This window comes from Pseudochaenichthys georgianus, chromosome 17 (genome assembly GCF_902827115.2).
Source record: "Pseudochaenichthys georgianus chromosome 17, fPseGeo1.2, whole genome shotgun sequence".
NCBI lineage: Eukaryota > Metazoa > Chordata > Actinopteri > Perciformes > Channichthyidae > Pseudochaenichthys > Pseudochaenichthys georgianus.
The window spans coordinates 7775678-7795302 of NC_047519.1; the positions used below are offsets into that span (position 1 = coordinate 7775678).

The 19625-nt window shown below is 42.8% G+C and overlaps 1 long non-coding RNA gene across 2 annotated transcripts in view; it reads right to left on the reverse strand.

Annotated features, from left to right (window-relative positions):
- The window catches only part of LOC117462467 (uncharacterized), a 23434-nt gene continuing 3809 nt past the window's right edge, over window positions 1-19625 (reverse strand). For both annotated transcript variants that reach the window (XR_011644799.1, XR_004553822.2), the window contains exons 2-3: window positions 17983-18227; window positions 1-291 (exon numbers count right to left, since the gene is read on the reverse strand). This is a non-coding gene — a long non-coding RNA (uncharacterized lncRNA). The remainder of the gene's footprint in view (window positions 292-17982; window positions 18228-19625) is intronic.

Here is a 19625-nt window from a genome sequence, read left to right on the forward strand (position 1 = left end):
TAAAAAACAAAAAGCTTTATTCAAGCAGAAAACAGAAAAAAGACGGCAGTGGAGTCAGGAAGTTGGCTGGTACTGAGTCGTCAGGGACAGGAGGCAAAAATCCAAACAAAGAATCCAAAAGACGAGGAGAGCAGCGAGACACACCGGAGGGTCGAAACACAGAGGAATTATCTGGCAGGGAAGTGGCATGAGGACCGGGATTTTATATCTACAGGTGAAGAGGTGAGTGGAAATAGGTGTGCCTCGTCTGCTCCTGGGAGGAGCCAGCCAACTCACTGTCACACACCAGCCCTGCAGAGGAAAACAGAGAAGAGAGGGGTGAGACAGGGAAAAAGCACACAAAAGCACACAACAAAAACAAAACTAAACAGAATCATAACAGTACCCGCCCCCCCCTCAACGGACGCCTCCTGGCGTCCTACCAGGCCTGTCCGGGTACCTCTCATAAAAGTCCCTAAGGAGAGCAGGGTCCAAAATCAGGGAGCGGGAGATTCATGAACGCTCCTCTAGCCCGTACCCCTCCCAATCCACCAAGTACTGGAACCCCCGGCCTCGCCTTCATACATCCAACAACCGCTGGACGGTGAAAGCAGGATGATTGTCAATATTCTAGGGGGGAGGAGGGGGCTCGGCCAGAGGGCTCAGAGGACTGGAGGAAACTGGTTTGAGAAGTGAGACATGAAATGCTGGGTGGACATTCAAGGCAGCAGGCAGCTTGAGCCTAACCACAGCGGGGTTAATAATCCGTTCAATGACAAACGGGCCAATGTACCTGGGCGCCAGTTTGCGGGAGTCAGTCTGGAGTGGCAGATCACGGGAGGACAGCCAGACTTTCTGACCGGGCTGGTAGTCCGGGGCTGGAGTGCGATGGCGGTCTGCAAGCCTCTGGTTGCGAGCAGCAGTGCGAGCGAGAGCTGCCCGAGCTTCATGCCAGACTCTGCGGGCCCGCCGAAGATGCCCCTGTACTGAGGGGACTGCCACATCCCTCTCCTGGGCGGGGAAGAGAGGGGGTTGGAACCCAACAGAAGCCATGAATGGAGACATTCCTGTGGCGGAGCAAACCAGGGAGTTGTGGGCATATTCAACCCAAGGCAGGTGGGAGGCCCAGGAGACTGGATGGTGAGAAGAGACACAGCGAAGGGCTGCCTCCAGGTCCTGATTAGCACACTCAGTCTGGCCGTTGGTCTGCGGGTGGTAACCTGATGACAGACTGGCCGACGCCCCCAACTCCTGGCAAAAGGCTTTCCAGACTCGAGAGGCAAATTGCGGACCCCTGTCAGAAACAATGTCCAGAGGAATGCCATGCAATCTAAAAACATGCTGGGTGATTAGTGTAGCAGTCTCCAGAGCAGAAGGTAATTTAGGTAGGGGAACGAAGTGTACGGCCTTGGAAAAGTGGTCAACAATAGTCAGGATAACTGTATTTCCTTCCGATGGGGGAAGACCCGTCACGAAGTCCACGGCGATGTGAGACCAAGGCCGATGAGGAATGGGAAGAGGGCGGAGAAGACCAGCAGGATCGCGGTGGGATGCCTTACTGCGGGCGCAGATGGAGCAGGTGGCAACATACTTCTTGACGTCAGAGGACATGGAGGGCCACCAGAAGCGTTGTTGGAGGAGGCCTAGAGTCCGAAGTGCTCCTGGATGGCAAGCTACCTTAGAATCATGTCCCCACTGGAGCACTGAAGATCTGGCGTGCGGTGGAACGAACAGCCGACCCGGTGGACAATCCTCAGGAGCTGGATGGTCCTCTTGTGCCTCGTGGACCACCAGGAGCGAACTGACGTGACAGGGCGTCTGCCTTGATGTTCTGTGAGCCTGGCCGATAGGTGAGGGTGAAGCTGAACCGGCCCAGAAAAAGCGCCCACCGAGCCTGGCGAGAGTTGAGCCTGCGAGCAGAACGGAGATAAGATAAGTTTCTGTGGTCCGTCCATACCACAAACGGATGAGTCGTGCCTTCAAGCCAGTGCCTCCATTCCTGCAGGGCTAAGACTACTGCCAGAAGCTCCCGATTTCCCACATCATAGTTTCTTTCTGCCGGGGAGAGCAGGCGGGAAAAGAAGGAGCAGGGATGCAACTTCTGGTCGGAGGCTGAGCGCTGGGAGAGGACTGCCCCTACACCAGTGCACCAGGCATCCACTTCGACCACGAAAGGGGCTGAAGAATCAGGGTGAGATAACACAGGAGCAGAGGAAAATAAACACTTCAACATAGCAAAAGCAGCCTCAGTTTCAGATGACCACACAAAGGGAACTTTAACTGAGGTGAGCTTGGTGAGTGGGGCGGCTGCTCGACTATAGTCACGAAAAAAACCTGCGGTAAAAGTTGGCAAAACCAAGGAACCTTTGGAGTTGCTTTCTCGTTGTAGGCAACACATCCTCACTCCCAGGTCGGCCTATGTTGACGTTATGTCAAGTCCCCTGTGTCGGCTTTTTCCAACGCAAGGGGGGGGGGCCTTAGAGTCAATTTTCAACGCAAGGGGGGGGGCCTTAGCGTCCATTTTCAGCTTTCCGGGATGTCCATATGCTTCTATGGACGCTCATGGAAGCACGGCATTCGTTTGTGTCGACTGCCCTTAAAGGCAATGTGAGCGTCCATTCTCATTGGATAACGGAGAATTGTACACCCGGAAGTAAGTATTCCCCTTACTGACGATTGATTTTACAGTGATATCTGCACTACTCATCGACTAAAAAACACCAGATTATCCTTGTTAATTACACAACATTGATTGGTTTAAATTGTGTGCAATGCTTTTGTATTTTTCCCCTTCGATTTGGAGAAACAAATATTTTTTCGGAGTAAAGGATGGCAGAAGACACTACACTACCCAGAATCCCCAGCTATCGTTTGGACTACACCATGTGCTCTGTTTGACAAACCCCGTGATAGTCCTCAAGCTCTGTGATTGGAGAGTGTGCTCCGAGGGTTACCGAGCCTCGAACAGCACTTGAAATGGGATGGAACCAAGGCAGACTTTTCAAAACTGGATTTGAACGGGTCTACCGCGTCCCCCCCTCCCCCTCCCCCTCCCCCACCCCGTCCCCAGAACTACACATGCTGGCTATTCTCTTTCGCAACATGTTCTCTATGGTACGTCTCTACTGGGAGTTGTAGTTTTAAAAGACGTTTTCGTATTTCCCATAATAAGAAGTTGCCAATATTCAACTGTGTACATCCCTGGAGGTTTAGGGGACAGGAAAAACATTTAAAACATATAATTAATAAATGGGTGAAAATTGCTTGTGCCCATAATGGGCAGCATTAATATATATATACACACATGCCAGCTAAGGTCAGGAGAGCCTTATTTAACAGCTGGTCTTATGTTTGTGACCCCTGTGATAACATTACATTACATTAATTGATAAGCCTGAAACATGCACTTGTCAAGGTTCAGAGGCACATTGTGCAAATATGGCAGTCGCCATCGATCATCTTAAGATAAGATTTATCCCAAGTTGGAACATTTGCGTTACATCAGCATGTGTAACAGTTAAATATGCAGTGGTGTTTATTTGTAAATAATTTAGTATAATCACATAAATTCTGTGTTTTATATTTAACAATTCTGTGTTCTTTATTTATTGATTGTTCAATACCTGACAAGGCCGGAGATGAAATATCTGCATACATCTTATAAGAGTATAATACATTATGTATAATATCAGTTAAAATAAGTGCTTCAACATAGTTAACATTGCTGGAGGTATGCACAAATATTGATAGATGTCTTGTAATGCACTATTGAGGAACCTGCGACCCAAGTTCTTCATTCAGTGCAGAACTACACCACAGTTGTGTAGGCCTATATGATCTGTCAATAAACCTTAGAAAATCTTGAAATCTTGAAAGGGATGTGCAAAATAGTCATTATATACAGTCTTTAATTAACTATTAGTAGAGAATAACGAGTAATGAATATACTTTATAGGGATCCTATTAATATCTAATAATAAAAATAATGAAATTCAATAACATGCTTTAACCACTAGGTTAAATCAGCTGTGCACGTTTATGGTGTAAATACAGCCTATCTACCAATTGGATCAAATATAAAAGTCAGCTGAATTAGTGTTGATACTGCAAGGAGACGTATTGTGTGAAAAGAAATGTAAGATGTTGTTTAATGGCTGATATATTTATGATCCACTTCACGTTTTCAGTTCCTCATGTTTGTCTAGAAGTCTTCTCATCAGGGCTCTATAAATACAGAACTACGGCAGATATGTAATATTTAATGCAGCCGAACCGTGTATTACAATGTCGGTATGTGATGACTTTCAAAGAGAAAAGCAAGCACACCCGGAATAAAGTATTATTTTATTTTCCGGTATTTGTTAATGACGATGTGCTCTGCGTTGTGAGACTGGAATTGCACAGGGGGGAAATAACGTAGGCTATCTTTAGATGCGGATTTTGTTAAACTAATATGTTTGCACTGTGGACCAACACTATACATTGACGGGGAAGGGGGTAGCCATAAAGATAACACCATTAAACAGTTACACAACATAACAGAAATAATATCGATAGCAGCGTCCCTCCCTAGCAACCACCTTGGTAACAATGAAAACGTTATGGACGCAATTTCCTGAAGTAATCTTCGTAATAACTAGCAAACTAAAGATCATGTATATCCACTGCACACATAATCTGAAATAACAACTCATATTTCTCGCATCAAATGACATCAAAACGCAACCAACTCCCTGTCACACACCAGCCCTGCAGAGGAAAACAGAGAAGAGAGGGGTGAGACAGAAAAAAGCACACAAAAAAACTAAACCAAACAGAATCAGAACACCTCTACTACAGGGGTATTCAACTAAAATGCAATGAGGTCCAGTTAAAGAAAATCTCCCCATGCAAAGATCTGGAACTTGTCTAACTTGCTTTATGAATTAGTGTGATATATATTGAAGTAGCCTGCAGCTTTATCAACGTCTGCATGTAATCAACAAACTGACTGCCAATCAAATAAAGAAAGTACAATTCATAAACAACAATATTTATTGTCAATTAACATTGAAATATACAGATATACAGTAAATACTGTGGATATGTGTAATGTTCCTCTCGGGCTGCATTTAAAAATAAAATAGAGACAATTAATAAAATAGCTTTTGAAAATATGTGCATCTTAAAATGCTTCATTTTAGATAAATAAAATAAAGTGTAGCAGCAGCTTGAGTTTCCCTTTTTCTTTGTTAACCGTTTCACATCATGACCTAACTGTTTCAGCCGATTATAGAACAATATCAGTCTTTACATCATAACAATTGAACAGTTTTAAAGTTTCTCTTTCTTTCCCTCTTATATTGCAGTCCCCCACTCACTTTGTTTTGTTCAGTGCGAGAATTGAGATTGACCTGCCAGGAGTTTAAATCTGGGCTGAAATGGTGTCAGGGCCATTCTCATACACACATGCAGGTGCTCATTGGTTAGCCTCGGTTAGCCTGCCCTGGAACGATATTTATTTGTTGTGACCTCAGTTCTGACTTGAGAGGGAATGTTTGGTCAAACACTTTGTGTTTTGTCTCATAGTGGCGTTTTGGCACTTTTAATGAGCGCCACGGTCTCTGAACAAATGATACAGACTGGTTCTGTGCTCCCAGTGGGCAGGATGAGCATGGATGAGTCCACTCAGGGTTCAAAGCTCTGTTCTCACCGTCCACTTTCCTCTTCCTGGAGAGCGCCATGTGTAATTATTTGTCTCTCCCCGCTGCCGCTAACACGCCTGTTCACTCTCCTCTCCGCTTCTCTCCCTGTATCGCTAATTATTCTCTTCACTCACTTTCCTCTCTGCTTCTCTCTGCCGCTCTCTCATCTCTTCTTCTGTGTTTCTCTCCCTGTATCGCTCACTCGTCTCTTTCGCCCACTGTCGGCGGCGGTTAAAATAGAATCGCCCGTCAAAATTGAAATCCCTTATTATATTTTAATTTTTTTTATTATAAATAAACTGAACTTTTATGCTACGATGTATGTGATGTCAGATAGTAACTAAAAAAATAATCGCATGCTAGGTCAAATAAATTCATGTGTCTGTTGTGATTTGTGATTCGTCCACATTTAGACCAATCACAGCGTCACACTCTGCCGCCTATTCTGGATTTGTTTATTGTTTATTGTGCATTCTGTAGACTGCCATTTCTGTTTGAATTACATCAGACATTGGCTTAAAGGTCTAAGGATTTATTAAAACGAAATAGCGATGAAAGAACTGCAGCCGATGGTGCTGCTGGCGACCCTGCACCTGCCGCTGCAGCAGCACGCCTAATGTCACAAGCTTGACCTCGGCAAACCCCGGGGCTGAGTTAGCGAGACCAAGCCTTGACTCATCAAGGCGGCCGCCACCAACGCTGTCCTCCGAGGTAAATACGTCTTCATCTGATGTGGCTTACTGTCAAAGGTTTTTGCGACTAGAAACATGCATTACAGACTGATAAAGGACTGCTAATGCATGCCGCATCAAAAGAACACATTTCATGTGAGAGTGTGTGGAGAGAGAGAGACAGATAGACGACGAAACAAATAAGGAAATTAGTACTTTGGTGCAGATCAGCTGGCACGGAACCGTTATTACGTGTCAGCTGTCGTTGGTATTATAGATTTGTTAGCTGTCAACCAACTCCCTCTCAGAGGTGACCACGATTCACTCCACAGCATGTCCGAGTGCAGTGCATAGAAATAAACCATGCCCAAGGCGGCGGGCTAAACAGTTCATCGTCTCCGTCTATTTCTCTCCGAGTGCAATGATGAGGAAGCTGCCATCCTTAACCAGTGTGCCTTGCTCGTGATTTACCAGTGTCTGTGCTGCCACGCACACAATGTTTCAAAGTGGTTTCTATGTTGCCCTTTATTTGTGTATGTATTTGCGATAAGTGTGCGTCTTTACGCAATGCTGTTGGCCTTGCTGTGACGGTTTTGTGTGCCCTCCCATGAAAATCATATGCCCTCCCTTTAGATTTGTTCTGGCGCCGGGTCTGCCCTGCTCTACTATGACATAAAAACGCTCTTTATTTTCCTCATACTGCCTGTGCTGCAGCACCTCTTTTCACCCTCTGTCTGAAACCAGAGCCCAGTCTGCTCTGATTGGTTAGCTGGTCGGCTTCGTTGTGATTGGTCAACCGCTAAGAGATGTCCCGCGGCCGCCCCTTGAACTATCACATACAATATGTTGGAGCGCTAGCCAACACAAGAGTGAGTGTTACATAGTGATGTCACCAAGTCAAGGAAGTAAACAAAGGAGTTAAATGGAGGCGTTTCAGGCAGGAGGGGGAGTGTGTGGGAGAGACACAGGGATTTCAGCCTTTGCAGACCATTTACAACTTAAAGGTTAATTGTTTTCAAAAGTATATCTATGTAAATTGCGCCCAGTTTCCTATGTAGTCTGTTTGGACTATGTCATTTGAAATGTAGCTTGCAAGGAAGAATCCATTTTCTAAAACATCTAAAGCTTTAGGGCAATATAGATGATTAAAAGCATACCATCTGCTCTGTAAGTGACACTCCCTTTTCCCCATGTTCCACTAGCATTCCTGAAACAGACAGGACATATATTTCAACTGTCAGACACATAACACGCCACATGTATCTCCCTCAGCAGAGTGGGGCAGACATCCAGCAGCTAAAAGGTTGTGCCTGACCTTAACACAGGTTAAACATTGACCTGTTTTGTTTTTTAAATCTCTACTCTGCAGAACCTTAGCATGTTCCCCTTTTACAACTGACAATAAATCATAAACTATCATATTCCTAACTTAGCGTTAGTGAGAAAAAGGTACTTTCTTGTTTGTTGACTTTGCAGCTCTTCCCTCAGGTGTTGGCAACAACTGAAAGGGGGAGAGAGAGGGAAACCTTTTCTGCTTTGCAAAAAAAGAATTATAAAACATAATAATTTCACGCCATCACAATAGGTCATTTTTTTCACCAGCTGGGCTCAAATGATCATCTGTTCCCGTCGCTCAGGTTACACAGTAATAGATATCAACAGGGGTAACTAAGAGAAGCCTTGTCATACACTTGTCCACTATAAGAGAAGCCTTGTCATACACTTGTCCACTATAAGAGAAGCCTTGTCATACACTTGTCCACTATAAGCAGGCAGCTGGACTGAGATCCTTACACATCCAATGTTACAGAATAGCGTGGGGAGTGACATATGACGGAATTTCCTATTTCAAAAGATTGGGTATTACTAGCAGCATTGCAATGTTACTAAAAATAGCATTTTGTGTTTGTTATGAAAACAGCATACTTCCTTTCTTCTTTGACAGCTCTACTGTTCTGTAGGCTAATACTTTACGTGCAAATCTATATGCATACGGCCTGAATCTGATTTATGGTTTCCACTTTCTTTGCTTAATTTGTTCTTTTTTTATTCAGTAGGTGAACCTATATATTCATAAAGTAAAGTTTGAACAATATTAAAGATTATTATTATGGTTTCTGTGGTTTTCCTTTTCCTGTATTATGTTGTATAGATCTGTGTAAATAGTCTGTTAAGGCTAACATCCCTGTGTGAGGGATTTCATCCAATGGAACGCCTCCATTACTTCTCTATGTAACACTCACAAATTTGATATTGAGGTAATTCAAAAGTAACTGATAGTAATTAGCAGGGCCGCCCCTCCCTACAGGCCGATCACGCAGACTGCGTGGGGCCTCACCTCGCGGAGGGGGCCTCAGGTTGCAGAGGGGGCCTCAGCTTGCTGAGGGTGCTTCATTTTCCATAGGGAGCCTCATCTGAAGCGCAGATGCGGCGCACCTAGGTAAGTGTGCCACAGGTATGGCGGAGAGATCAAAAGATGTGGTTATAATGGGAGTGGATGGAACATTTTTGTTCGCGAGTGGCTAATGTGTGACTTTTTTGTTTAATCTGATTCTGTGCAAAAACTAATTATCCACCAAAATCAATGTTGTTGCTAATCTTTGACATATCCAAGACTGTGATAAAAAAAAAAAGCCGACCCCCCCAACATTTATTATATGGAAAATAACTGCCTTTTTGTGCATGTTTTTCATAGAAAACGCAAATTCATGTTTTCAAACTGGCAGTTCAAGGGTTAAAATCCTGAACATAATTTAACATTTGGTATTTTTTATCAGGACTGAAGTTGATTGAAAGATTTAACCCAAAAAAGTTTTTAAAAATATTAATCTGTTGTCATTTTAGAGCAGATTTTGAAAGTGGAAATTTTTGTCCCGAATGACTAATTTGTAACTTTTTTGTTCAATCTGATTTTGTGCAAAAACTGATAATGCAAAAAAAATCAATTTTGTTGCTAATCTTTGAAATATCCAAGACTGTTATAAAAAAAAAAGAGCCAGTCCCCAGATATGTATTTTTTGGAAAATAACTCATTTTCTCTATTTTCATCATGAAAAAAAACAGCGGTTTCATGTATTCAAAATGGCATTTAAAGGGTTAAAATCCTGAAAATGATTACATTTTTTGTATTTTCTTTTAGGGCGGAAGTTGCTTTAAAGATTGAACACAAAAAAGTTGTAAATAAAACCTTTTAATATAATGTTTTTATCAAAGTCTTTTGCAGTGGACATTTTTGTCTCGAATGACTAATTTGCGTAGTCCAATCGAATGATACCGGAGGGGTAAAATGCCTGCAGTCAAATATGTCTGTCGACTGACAATAAAAGCAAAAACAGCTGTTGTCATAGCTGTTGGATAACATCAGCTAATCTGGCATGAATGTTTGCCTGTCCTCAGAGCAGCTCTGTGTACCCACTTTCCCTCTTCCTTCCTCTGGTATGCATACATCGGACATCTTTAATCAAATCCTTCTGCTGCTATTTATTGTCTCATATTTTTCAATGACGCACCAGCATGGAACCAGATGAACCTTTCGATTCTTCACAGTTCTTCAAGTTATCGAAATCACACATCGCAGCCAGATTAGCTGCTAGCCCAGCATGTTGGTTCCCTCAGAGGCTGCAGCTGGCGACCAGATTATGACTAATTTTATCAGTGTCCTGCTTGCTTTGAGCTTTATCTCCTAACCTCAAAGGCTACAATCAGCAACTGCTGTGCCTCTGGCTGGTGTGAGTGTGAACACTTCTGATGGTGCTTTTTTGTGCTAAATATAGTGTTACATATTAATCTATGGCAATACAAATGTATTATGTCTAAGTTTTGTCGCTGTTACATAGTGGCTTTTTTAAAATATAAACATATGCACTTTTTCAGTAGGGTTGTCATCAGGCATTCGAGAAGGCCATTGTCCAGTCAAGATTCATGTTTGAGTATTTCTTTATTTTAAATTCAAAAGCAATCATACATCTATTCATCATTCTTTCTCGTTCTTGCGCGTGCCGGTGCATAACCGGACATTTACGCACCTGCCAGCTTTGTGATTAATCCTGCACCTCAACAAGTGCCTGGTCTGGAGCTTACGATCCCTGGTGTCGACAACAAAAGATACACATACATTAATAATAATGATTATAACATCACAAACTATAGCCTCATGTTATCCAGCTCCAATCAATAGCATGTAAGCCATGTCTGATTGTATAGAAGTCGACATGAGCCAACTTCCCCCTTGATTTCTTAGCTCAGTGAACCGTTTTCTAACGACTTTACGCTCTTCATTTATGGTCTTAATTGCTGCTTTAAAGTCTTCTTCAATACATAATAAGATTATTTGGTAAATGATGATGCTATTTAGAGTCAAATAGATGAAAAAGCAGCCTATGCTTTAAAGTGGGGCTACCTTGGGAGAAGGTCACCTTGTGTAGAACTCAAATCCTTTGTACAGTGTTTATAGCCCTTGAACTTAATTTGAACATATTGTTCATTTAAAAATGTCTTGTTTAGTGTTCATTTTTACTTTGTGTCACGTCTCGTTACAATTCAATTCCTGTGTTTCCAGAGAATCATGGTTGGTGTAGGCTGTGATGATGACTTTGTAATAAATGATGTGGTCAGATATTATGTGTTTGAATGCCTCCAACTTAATTAAATAATGTTTTTATATTCATTTTGAATATAAGGCTGTAAATTAACTGCGTTCTGGCCTTAACCATCAAGAAGACTGTCTTTTGACATTACCCAGAGCCACTGTTTCTACTTCAGTGACATTCACACAACTGCCCACATGGCGTTGTGTTTTCGTCTTTAGAAAGAGGAATACAAACCAAACAGGTTGTAACCATGTCCGGTAGGTTGAGGCAACATAAATATAGGAACAAAACAGACTGCAATGAGACATGTCACGCATTTCTAAATGGAAATAAAAGTCATAGATTGGAATTCAGTGTTGTGAGATTGTCATCTTCTCAAATGAAGCAAGACGGTTTGCATTCAATACGTATTGGATTGCTTGGTTGACCTCTGGAATCCTAGTTGCTACATACGTATGTAGCAGAGAAAGAGAGCATAAAAAGCAGATGCATACACTACTACGGCAGGCAATGTTGTTACTCTTTGGGAATGTGTATGCAAACTTACTTAAGGAAAGAAGACTTGAAGAATTCCTTAATATTTTAAGAAGCAGTCACATATGGAGTTTGCTCGTGATTTAACCGCTAGTTTCAACCGTTGGTGTGTTTCCTCCTCTGGAAGATCTGCAGGAGCTTATCTTGCTTGAGCAATTCAAAGGTACCTTGCCAGACCGTGTTGTTACCTACATTAATGAGCAGAAGGTAAACCTAGTTTCAGAGGCAGCCAAGCTGGCAGACGAGTTTACTCTGACCCATAAGGTGTTTTTTGGCGACAGCCGTGGTCGTGGCGATGCGGGATACAAAGAGAGTAGTGCGGGGGCTCAGTCACTACAGTGAAGGTGTTTCAGAAGGAAAAGATACGTTTCCAGCTAGGATTGACCGGTTCCCTGTTCCCACAACCGGAAAAGAACTCTCTCGTTTCCTGGGCATGGTGGGGTACTATCGTGGGTTCTGTCAGAATGTCTCTACGGTGGTTGCGCCCCTCACCTCTCTTCTCAGCCCTAAGGTCAAGTTTGAATGGTCTCCTCGATGTCAACAGGCTTTTGAGGCTGCGAAAACTGTGTTGTGCTCGGCTCCTGTCCTAGCAGCTCCCCAGATGGACCAGCCCTTCATTCTTCATGTGGATGCTAGTAAGGTTGGAGCTGGGGCAGTACTCGCGCAGATTGATGAGAGCGGCTCCGAATGCCCGGTGACTTTCTTCTCTAAGAAATGTAACTCTCATCAATTAAACTATTCGATCATTGAAAAGGAGGCACTGGCACTCATCTGGGCGTTAAAACATTTTGAGGTGTATGTTGGGAGTGGAGTTGGGCCCCTGGTGGTCTATACAGATCATAATCCCCTAACCTTTCTGCACTCGCTCCAGAATCCAAATCAACGCCTTATGCGTTGGTGTCTCTTCCTCCAGCCTTTTCATCTGGACATTAGGCATGTCAAAGGTGTGGATAATACAGTGGCTGATGCCATGTCCAGGGCTATAACCTCCTAGGTTAACTAGTGTTGTTCTCCCTGCTAGGGTGTCTGTTTTTTCTGGTTGCCCTCTCTTAAAATGCTTCTTGGGTACCAACGTTGCTGAGGGGTTGAGCTAGATGCTACAGATGTGCTTGCAGGTTGAATGAACATTTCAAGGTTAACTTTGGTTGTGTCTATTGTGTTTGGTGGTTGTGTTTTTGTGCCTCAGGTTGGAGGATCCTAGTGGGTCCTCCATTTTAAGGGAGGTGGTGTGACGACCCCCCCCCCCCCTTCTGCCTTGCTGTCCTCTGGCAGGTACTGGGAGTGTCGTCCTGGTTGTGCCCGCCCATCTAGAGGCGGAGCCACAAGAAGGTATAAAGGTTGCCCAGCTGCAAGGATCACTCTCTGATTCAGATCCTGGCATGCTGCAGCAACCTCAGCCTGCAGCCTGTGCTAGGTTCGATGCACCCTCCAACATGCTACAACACCCTTCCACACACCCACACACTGCTCACACTACTGACAGTCTGATTCTTACATACACTATTCATCAGAGGTGTTCTTCTATAACCTGTTAAATAAACATATATTTGGCATTTAACTCTGTGTGGCCTCCCTGTTTGTTCCAGCCTTTGGAAGGTTGTAACAATAAGGATATAAAACTAGAGGTTTTGGATGTAAACCAATTCCTTGAAATTGGTTCCATATCGAATTTTTAGCAACATTCCCAAGAACAAGTACTCTCTTCACTGTTGGCCCTCATATTTCTATGTACAAAATGTAGGTACTGTTGCTTAAAAGCATTGAGTTTGCATAACCTTAACAGAATTATTATTTTGTACCATTGTAAAATGACTATTTCCGCTAATTTCTCTTTGAATAAACTGAGTTCAATAGGCTGACATTTTTGCCTCCATATTTTTGCCTCAAGGTTTGTTTATTGACAAATAAAAAGACAGGCATGTTCCTGTCACCATTTTCCCGGACGTACTTCACTGAAAGAGCTTCACTGAAGAATGTTGTTTGGAAAAGCCAAATTATCTTTAGACAAAAACACCAACATTTCCACCCTAATTTTAGTTCACAACAACATTTCACAACAACATTTTCAGTTTTTAAGTAAGTTTAGTTAATTTTACATGAATACAAAATGAATCCTCAGTGATTAAGATCATGCAAACAATTCATGGTTCATTATCAGCGTTGGGTAACCTAAACCTTACTTCCTGAAAGGTAGTGTTTTCATAAATAAACTGAAGAACCCACCTGAGGCCTTGTCATTTCCCCTCTGTGGAACAAATAAAGGTATTCTGATTCTGATCTGAGGCAATGTGCTTTCTGTCTGGTCCAATTTATGAACTGTTGTTGGATTGCAAAAGGGTATAAAAATATATAGCCTACAATACAAAAATGTGCATTTGCTAAAGATCTATAAAATACGATTTTAAGGATGAAAATATGTCAATTTAATTATCCTTTTTAATAAAGGTGGTGCATTTTGTGTGTTTATTTGTGAACAAAGCCCATATACGGTTTCCAAAACTTAAGTATTTGCTAGCTAACGGTTACCCCCATGTGCCGTTGTTAACTCTTTTAGCATTGTTGCCATTGTTAGTACAAGTGTCTCTAGTGGCTCCGTCAGTAGGGGCTTGAATTGCGAGCCGTAGGATCGCCGGTTCAAGTCCCCGACCAGACCTAAATATGGAGTGTGGACTGCTACTTGGAAAGTTCCCAGTTCACCTCCTGCACTGCCGTGGTGCCCTTGAGCAAGGCACCGGACACCCCCCTTCCCCCTACTCCCATTGCTTCCCGGGCGCTGTGCAATAGCTGCTCCTAGTACTAGACTCCTGGTACTAGGATGGGTTAAAAGCAGAGAACACATGTCACTGTGTGTGTTGTGTGACCATGAAGAGGGGTTCATCCCTCCCACTATTATTATGCCTAATGCTAGCTAGCTCGCGGCTCAACTGTATGTTAGCACTGTTTTCTCTGTCAGCTCTGTCGCAGCAGTCAGCACCAGTGCGGCTAGCACGGCTAACACAAGCTAGCTAACTTGTGGACGTACATATAAGTCTATCAAGCTCTACAGGTCGATGATATTAAATAAAACTGTTTTTAACAAGGAATTTTAACTTAAAATGTTGGGTTGAATAGTAGAGCAATATGTTTTAAAAACATTTTACTGCAGCCTTCAGGTTGCAGTAATTTGGCTTTTAACTTCCGAACTTTTCGCATTTTAGCGCTAAATGTAGTGAAAGTTGCGCCACTTTCACTACAATCTCCATTCAGTCAAAGAGGTAAAGTCCACTCGTGTGGGGAGTGAGAGAGCCAATCACATCAATAACTTCCCTCATTCTCGCACATACACAAACACACCCTCAGAAACCCCCACCTCTCTGCCGCCCTGCCCCCTCCCCAAAGCTTAGCTGTAAAACAACAGGGGAATCCGCTATGGTGACACAGAGCCCTGGTACTTTTCCACAGATAGATAAAATGAAGTGAGAGGTAGTGTTGATATATGTGTTTATATTGCCTCACAATCAATCCAAGGTAAACTTTGTATAGAAAAAAAGGAAAAGAAATATTTAAAAGCTGCCTTTGCTGCTAGACTTATGGTGTCAAGTGTTTATTTGTCCAGTAATATATTTTCCACTCACTGACTGAGAAGTGAGGGTTGTCCATTCTGGCCAAAGACAGTGGCAGATGACTTTCTAGATAGACGTTAGCCCAGTCTACGGTCTCAGTGCACAGATTAGTGCTCAGAGCTGACTTTTCCTCTGCATGTAATCAATTAGCCACTTCCAGCTGTGGGTGCATTCTCTGAAGTGCAACAAAACCACCATTCATGAATCCCCTCCAAGCATTTTATTTGAGGTTGGACCACGTGGACATGAGTCCCTGTCCTCAAGTGACCCAAATAATGTGATTTATATTTTGGTCGGTGTCAAGTAACACTGCCAACTGGCCAGTTTGTGTTACAGCAAGCTCTCAGGGACTCAGTGCAAATGCTACATCTAAATAAAGGTCTTACATGTTTGCTAAATGTCTTCACGTTGCAAAATTCACAAACTCTTTCTCCTTTTAATTCATTACTGTTATGATCTCAATTGAACAGCGATAAACGTCCTATGTTACAATTATTTGTGCACCTGTAGCAACAAAAACAGCTCCAGCCTATGCATGTCTTAAAATGTGCTGGACCCTTAAGGAAATAAACAACCCAAATAAAACATTAATTTCTACAATTCGAGGAAACTTTTCCCCTAATTTGAAAGTCGGCAGAATTGCAACCCAGGCTGTGGAAACCACAGATATGAAAGTCATGAAGAGCATTGGTTCCGGTTTGAAGTTGACAAATCTAACTGTACTGTTTATGAAACTCGCTGTCAGCTCCAATACGCCACATGAGAAGACATGCAGATAAGATGTGTTGTGAATTATTGACAGTTTGTGGAACATGTTTCAGCTGCCAGCCTGAACCAAATGCTTCGTGAAAGATCAATTTATAGTTGCCATGTTCAGAAATACATGCAATTTAGGAATGCTTATTGCTCAAATTCATACTCAGCCAAACTTAAATGGTACCATTGTGACCAGGGAGACTCAACTTTCTCTGCCCGGGGGCCACTTTAAATAAATAAACATGATTTATCAGATACAAGATATGAATTAAACTACTATAACACAGGGGGGTTTCAAGGATTGAGAACGTGCAGGGCCTAGACCAGACCATTGTTGGGGGGATGGGTTATTTGATGCTTTTGTTTTGCATTCTGGCAACTTAATTATCATAAGAAATACACTGAGATTTATTGGCAAGTAGGTTTCACTTAAATAGGCCATATTATGCTTTTTGGGGTTTTCCCTTTCCTGTAGAGTTTGATATAGGTTGTTGTGCAAACGCTGAAATCTCAAATTTCACAAACGTGTGGGGTTTCTCTCCCACACATAGTGACCTTACTATGTAACAGTCTAAGCGGCAGGACGTCTCTAAGCAGTTGACCTATCACAACAGATCTGGCCAGCTGGCCAATCAGAGCAGACTGGGCTCTGGTTTCAGACAGAGGGTGAAAAGAGGTGCTGCAGCTCAGGCAGTGTGAGAAAAATAAAGAGCTCTTTGAGCATTAAAGCATGGAGACATGTCACAATAGAGACACTACATACAATTAGGACCTGCAAATGAGCAGAATAGGGCTCCTTTAAATGTGCCCTTAGAGCAGTGGTTCCCAACCTGGGGGGCGCAGGGGGGCGCAGGGGGGCGCAGGGGGGCGCAGGGGGGGCGCCAGGCTTCAGATGATTTGAGGCCAAATATCATATTTAGACTTTGTTTGTTTTTTTACATTTGTTTTTTTACTTCAAGTTAGTAGCTATTATAGGCATAACAAGACAGAAATGTATAATTCTTTTTTTAATAGAAATGTTTCTTCGGCGCGTAAAGTGTCCAAACCAGGCTTTTCTGGATAAGCGCATTTTTAAAACATAGTCATTGTCCATGCCGGCTTCAGTTGGATTGTTTGTCACAGTTGCTCCGATCAGATCGGTCTCCTCCATTTTGTAGATTATTTACGACTTTTGAATCCTCATAAACACATCGGCAAAATCCGGTTTACTTTGAGCGTGTTTTAAACAGTTTAATCCCTTTGCGAATTGTTCCCACTTGCGCCGTCCTTTAATTTCTTCATACAGCGGGAATCCAGATGAATTAATCCTGAGTCCAATAACCATCAAAGTCGCTCCATAGTGCTCCTTGATTACGCTTTCATCCTCCTTTAACAACATACATCATTCATCCAGTTTGTGACAGTCGTTGTAGCTTTTTTGAGACTTTTAAACTTTAATTACCGCTGTTGCGCCCCCCCTTGTGTGTGGAGGGGCGCAACTTCCAACAGGAGTCATTTGGGGGGGCTCTTGGGAAAAAAGGTTGGGAACCCCTGCCTTAGAGTGACGGAGAGAAAGATTAACACCTGGCTATGAAACGGAAGTCTTCACACTTGAATGTGTTGACACGGTCTCGTGTTGTGTTTCACGTTAGGTTAATCAAACTTCATCTAATCAGTTGGATTAGACTTCAGAACGAAAACACTTTGGATGACCCCACCCCCACCCTTCACCCTTATCTGCGGTGGACAACACAGTATTGGCTTTCTGAAACCAAAGTGTTTTCCGCTGCATCCGGGTCACCTGAAGTTCACCGGTCATTATGGAAAAACCACAAACAATTAAAGTATATTCTCGCTTAGTCCCACACTGGCTACATGTAAGCAGTTGAAAGTCCACTAGCTCATGGGCGTTCCATATTCAGTGTTTCATGTTCAGTGTCATGCTAAGAAATCATATAATAAATGTTTTAATGTGTCTTGTTTTACCCTTTGACATGTTGTTCACAAGCAAGGTTTTGATCTGCTTTCTATTGCACCTTTGTGGTTCGTAGAACAGTGTATTCTCCTGCACATTTTACTCCCAAATTCAATGGCATGCTCCTAGTTTAAGATAAATGAGCACTTCCCATTCTTCTCCCCAAGGCTACGTGTCTGCGAGGACGGAGCTAGTTTCAGAGTCATATTTTACCGTTATGGCCTTTGACCCCTGTCAGGGAACCATGTGCCTGGGTCATGTTTTAGAACAGGCACATTGATATCCGTCTGGCCCAGGTCAGCGGAGTTCACCAGAGGGGGCGGGGGAGCGCTTGTTAACACGTAGCACAGCCTTTTTCTCACTGGCAGAGGAGGAGACGAGAATGGCAACACATTGGTTCCAGGGTTGGCTGGGAAAATTCCATGGCGTGTTGTCTTCATGCATTCTTCAAACAGGCTCTGGTGAAAAGGATAAAGGATGTCACACGAAAAAACTTTTTTGTTGATCTTTCTGCAGCTTTTGCTGACGCTTATCTGTCTTTTTGTCATGGCGAGTGCTCTTCAATCAATCAAGACATATTCTGTGTATTTGCTTTCTATTTTCTTTCACCTTTCAACGTGAGGTTGGGCGCAGAGCCTTGCAGTGAAAACAGTTGCAAGCTCCCCTGTTAGCTTGCGCTGCTTAGCACAACTGTGATCTGATTGGTTGGGCTAAAAGGAAAGCGGCAATCAATGTCAATGTTGAAATCATTTGAATCTTAAGCGCAGCACTTGGTGAGAACATTTTAAGCGGTGCTGGATGGCAGGGGTACCAAACCATGTCAACATCAGCACAGTGCCATACTGCTTGTCATAGTTTATAGTTTATTAGGATCCCCATTAGCTGGTGCATAACAACAGCTAATCTTCCTGGGGTCCACAAATATCATAAAACATGACATTCGACAGTACATTACAAGACAATGATACAAATCGTGTACGGCGTCAATTTCCCTTCAAACAGTGACTTTCATATCAACCATCACATACAGCTTATTTTCTGATTCCCCATTTCCTTGGAAAAAAAAGAAAAAAAAAAAGAACAATAATAATAGTGATTTTACAAATGTCTCCCTTCGCCATGTCATGTGAAGGCCGCTTAACCCTATGACATCTCCTCGACCTCATCAGGGTTTATTTAGGGGTCGGCTTGGAGTGTGGTCTTTGTGGGAATATACATGTCTAGGGCAAGAGATGGTCCGGTTTGCATCCAAGTGTAACCCAGATGTTATCCGAGTCAATGCTCGTTTTAATCCACTTATATTACGATATTAATAGGAGTTCATTGAGATATGTAGTAGGTAGGTAGCACCAAAGATCTGGACAAAATAATGATACCATTGAAGAGCCACAAGATGATGTAGTTAAAATAGTATAAATATTCAAATCTGAATGGAACCATATTTATGTTGGTGTTTGTGTAATGAGGGGATTTTTCTTCATCTATTCCGCTTCCAAGCTTCAGTGGATTTTACGCACAAAATGTCCCAACTTTTTTCTATCAACACCATCCGTCCACCCCCACCACGCATAAAACCATTGTTTCTTCACCATTCTCTTTCATGTGTCTCTTAAAAGCCCGGCAACATTGTGGAAGTGCAATAAAGAATACTGGCATGCCTGTTTAACTGCTTTGACAATAATCTCCTCTCTGTAATGAACAGCAATAACAGATGTTTGCATGCCAATTGCACTGATCTTTTTTTGGGTCATTATTTATGTCGTGTTGCAACAAGAATTATAACTTCCTTTCAGAAAAGAAACAAAGTGACAGATATTTGATCTGTAAATGGAACCAGAAGCGACATGTTTGTGTGA